General features: G+C 36.6%; 1 pseudogene; it reads right to left on the bottom strand.

The window, feature by feature from the left end:
• Positions 1-3069: 3069 nt before the first annotated feature.
• LOC110595005 lies at positions 3070-3473 on the bottom strand (annotated as a pseudogene).
• Between the last annotated feature and the right edge of the window lie 1459 nt (positions 3474-4932).

Below are 4932 nucleotides of genomic sequence, written 5' to 3'. Positions count from 1 at the left end.
TGTCATAACTTTCGAATGCTTCTTTATTCCCTGTGCTTAAAGTACAAAAGATTTTTCTGTTGATATATTGCAGTATTAGTCATCCAAGTGTTGAAGGAGATTACTTTTTTAGTCATAAAATTGGTATAATTTGTATTGCTAAATGTGGTGCTTTTTCCTTGAATATTTTTGATTCATGTACACTTGTTAAGCCACTGTGGGCACCCTATTCTTTTTCTAAAAATTAACAGAAAGAAAACACTTTTGAACCATCATAAGTTTCAGTCTGATTCTCAAGAAAAAGGAAACATACTTAAACTGAGTAGCTCATGATAACCATAAAAAACTTGATATCATCAAATCAAATATTTGATGTTAGCTAATTGTGATATGCAGAGCCATTTAAATATGTGATTTTTTTTCTTCCTGTGTGAATCTTGTGTTCTTAAAAGTGTTTGGATATTGAAGTGATGGGGTAGAATGAGGAAAGTTGTCTAATGAAAGTCCATGCACTGAACTTATTTGAAAAAACAAACATTTGTTCTTTCTGCCAATAACATTCTGGTATATTTTGAATATAAAACATAATTTAGAATGCTGAGTGTGGAGGCTTCTGTTGAATTGTAACAGACTGCCTGTTTCTCTTCAACTTGGAGAACATGCCTATTGATGTTATGACTGTATAACATTACTAGCTCTGTATTATTAAAATTATCATTATATTGCTCTCGATACTGTGTTGAAATAAAACTCTATGAGAAACTTGATTAAACTTCAGTCAGAATTTTGCTTTTCTCAGGAGAGTACATACCAGCAAGGGTATTATTTTGATCTCCCACTTGTCTCCATCCAAACCTTCCTCAGGCCCTTTGAAAAAGGTTTACAGATCTGGCCCACACTCCACCCCAGCTCATAAAAAGATGACTGCAGCCACAGGTGCCAAAAAGGCTCTTAATAAAGTAAACATTTGAGTCACTCAAGAGAAACCTAGGTAAGTTACAAGCCTACACACCTTATAGCATTGATCTACTTAATGACATTTGAAAGCATTATATGTGGGAATGTACTAAGATGAATTTTTTTCTTTATCTCACATTTTCTCATGTTATTTTGAATTTTCTAGAGGAAAAAAATGCTCATTTAATCTTCTCCCCTAAGCAGATTCAGCATTTAATGTGGTTTCTTTATTTCCGCTAGTCTTTCTAAACTTCCCCAATGATTTTTTACAGAGTCACATTTGTCCATTCTTATGTTTACTTCTGAAAATATGAGATTATTCTAAAGTTGGGAGTTATTGACTACATTCAAAATTTGGGCATAAATGCTGGATTTTAAGCAAATATGTATTTCCTGACTTTGGTGCTCTGCAGTCTCATCAGCCAGTAAACTATGGGTGTTTTTCTTCTGCAGGTGGGTTTCCCATCCTAGTAATGAGCCAAGGTTCTGGGGAAAGCTGTAGCTATGTGATTTAGAGGACATTCTTTTTGTTTTGTTTTTTTTTTTTGAGTTGGAGTCTCACTCAGCCACCCAGACTGGAGTGCAGTGGCCACTCCTGGCCACCACAGCCTCGACCTGCTGGGCTCTGGCGAGCCTTCTACCTCAACCTTCCAAGTAGATGGAACTACAGGCATGCGCTACCACACCCAGCTAATTTTTTGGTTTATTGTAGAGATGAGGTCTCACCAACTTGCCCAGGTGGGTCTCGAACCCGCAGGCTCAGGCTAGCAACTCAGCCTCCCAAGGCATGGGATTACAGGCTGAACCACTGAGCCCGGCTAAGAACATTCTCTAATCTTGCTCAGATTTCACTCCCTCAATCCTTGAAATAGGTTTAAGGGATTTCATAGTGTTTTTGTATAGATAAATAGATATGATGACATAGGTAATGTGGTTGATACATAGTAAGCATTCTTTTAGAAGATGCTAACTAATACTGTTTATTGAAGAAATTGCCACCGAATAGAGTTTTATTTTCAGTAACTAATTTTGTGTATTAGAAATAGATTTATGTCTTCTGTCTAGAACTGTGGTCTGTATATTACCACTTTGGAAGGCTTTTTGGCATTCTTTTTAAGACAGCTTCTTGCTAAGATTATTCTATCTAGACATGGTGGGTAACTACTTGAAAGATACATGGTAAAAGACAGAGTACTCTGCAAATGCATTTTGAATTTGTATGTATCATTTTTATATATCACATTACAGGCTGGTTAAATTCACTAGTTAATGTATCCCCCACTCTTTGTCAAAATGATTTAAGATTGCTCCTTAAGTACCTTAAGATAACTTTCTGTTTTTCATGTATTCCCTGTCATAAGCAAGTAATTATTTGGCATTCTGAATAGTTTCATAAGTTGTGGTGTATGTCTCTTAAGTTTTCTCTCATATGAATTGTATATGCATCTTCAATATTGAGGAACTGTAGTTTTTCAGGTGGAACATCTCTGGGTACTTTTTTTTTGAGTTGGAGTCTCACTTCTTCACCCTTGCTTGGAGTGCAATGACACACTCACTGCCACCCCAGTATCAACCTGCTGGGTTCCGGCGATCCTTCAACCTCCGCCTTCCAAGTAGCCGGAACTACAGGTGCTTGATACCATTTTTTATTTATTGTAGAGACGAGGTCTCATCAAGTTGCCTGGGCTGGTCTCAAACCCGTGGGCTCAGGCAATCCACTCATCTCAGCCTCCTAAAGTGCTGGGATTACAGACTGAGCTAAGTCCGGCCGCTCTGTGTACTTTCACCTCTATTAATTTATAGACTCTTACTACAGTTCTGGGCAGTAGGACTTTACCCATTTTACAAATGAAGAAAACCAAGTCCCACATCACTTTAAATAAAAGTACTTAAGCTTGTCCAAGGAAATGGAAGAATCAAGATTTTAGTGCAATGAAAATACCTCTCTCTCTCTTCTCCTATCAACTTTATGTATGTATGTATGTATTATCGTGACACATGCACTTTATTGACTGCCACATAGAAAAGTGTGTGAGTACAAACTGCTGAATAAAGGGGCTAAGGCAGGGGACAGGGAATTAAAGGTCAGGTATATGGTGCTTCACCATGGTAGATAATGAACTCCTTGTTGCCTCACAACTGTTCCACTACGAAGATCAAAACTGGAATAAGGATGACAACAATGGTTGCAAGGATGCCGAGGATCAGGGTCCATATGTTCAGGCACTTGGCAGTGGAGGCGTAGGCCTGGGCTCCCATCACATCTCCCACCATCTTCCTGTTCCTAGACTTCAGGGAGTAGGCGAAGACTTAAAGCCTAGGCAGCAGGTGTTCAGGAGGAATGTGTTGAACAGGGACCAGAAGATGTGGTCAGGCACAGATTTGTCGGTGTGGACATGGATCACAGTGGACATTATGGGAGCAGAGCTGTGGAGCATCCCCAGTATGACAACCACATGCTCCTCATTTAGCATATCATATTTTGGGGGTGCACCAGTGCTAACCTGAGTGAAGAAGGTTTGGGAAGTGTGGTTCATGATTTGGAGACAGGAGCAGTTGAGGGTCCAGATGAGATGACAGTGCTCAGAGGTTCCATCCCAGTAGTTTCGAGTTCTTAACTTTTTTAAACTAACATTATTTTAAATTTAAAAACCTTTCAATAAAAGTATTATGTAAAAAGAAAATAGTACATAATTATATGTCTGTTTCTACCAAAATACTTTTAATATAGGAGAGATTGTTGTTCAATATGTCTAACAATCACAAATTACTCAAATGGTTTTTAAAACTCTTGAATAGCCTTTTATATTTCTCTAGTTGAATCAGTATTATGTACACAGAATAAAATGTCCTGGTGAGTGAATAAAATACTCTATTTTGTTTCCACAAAAAGACTTAAGACTGTAAAAGTGAATGAAGACAGAGAAGGGGAAGTGACTTGCCCAAGGCCATGCAGATAGTTAATAACTCCTGGTCCTGTGACCCTAATTTTCCTAAATGTTTATGTTTTAATCTTGAGTTTTGACTTTGACCATTTGTCTAGTACCTGTAATTGCAAAGTAAAAATAAAACAAAACTACTTTTGCATGCCAGATATTGTATTGTCACTTACCATATCATAGTACAGACATATAAGGTTCTACTACTTTACATATTTTAAAAATTCAGAAACACATTTCTACCCACCCTATGCAATATTCTCATCATTTGGATTTTGTCACATAGTAGAAGTCTAAGTTTTGGGTGCTAATCTGTGCTGGTCATTTCAGGAAAGAAAAGACATGTGCATTCTCAGTCACAGTTTTTATATGGAAAGTACAACATTAAATCTTGTATGAGCTCTTCTGATGTGAATGAAAACTTTGACTAATTTCTTGATGCCTAAAGGAAATTATTAGTAAATGAATTTTTACCTCTAAATGATTGCCTCTAGTTGACATATGTACCTTCAAAAAGGAATCACATGTTACTCTGTCCTCCAGAGATTTTCATCCTTGACCTTAAGGTGAATAAAACAGTGGATATAAATGCCATAGAACCCATAGGAGTTTCATTTCTGCAGGTATCTACAGTTTATAAAATTATTATGACTGTTATATTCCAAAAGACTATACTCTTGCAAAAGTTCTTAGTTCCACTTTGACTCTTCTATTTATCAAAAGATTAACAATACTGTTTTGTAACTATTTTTTGGCACTTTTGATTGGTTTGATTAACTCTAGAAATTGTGACAGATCCTAGATATTTACTGAAATATTTAAGTGTCATGGATAAAGACAGTTTTTTTAAGGGTCATCAGTGGATATTTTAGATGTTCATTTAGTTTTAATGTTTAGGGTTTTGTGCATTTTTGTTTGTTTCTTTTTTGCCCATATTCTCTAAACAGGAGTTTGAATTGCACAGCATATGACTTATTAACTTACCATGTCTTAAAAAATAAAGATATCATGTATTTAAAGGTAATACCCTGCTTTCAGCGTGATGGTGTATTTTGTC

This window comes from Carlito syrichta, unplaced genomic scaffold (genome assembly GCF_000164805.1).
Source record: "Carlito syrichta isolate Samal-C Ts95f unplaced genomic scaffold, Tarsius_syrichta-2.0.1 Scaffold212683, whole genome shotgun sequence".
Taxonomy (NCBI): domain Eukaryota; kingdom Metazoa; phylum Chordata; class Mammalia; order Primates; family Tarsiidae; genus Carlito; species Carlito syrichta.
The sequence above is the reverse complement of the archived record's forward strand: the minus strand, read 5'-3'. Positions and strand labels throughout refer to the sequence as shown.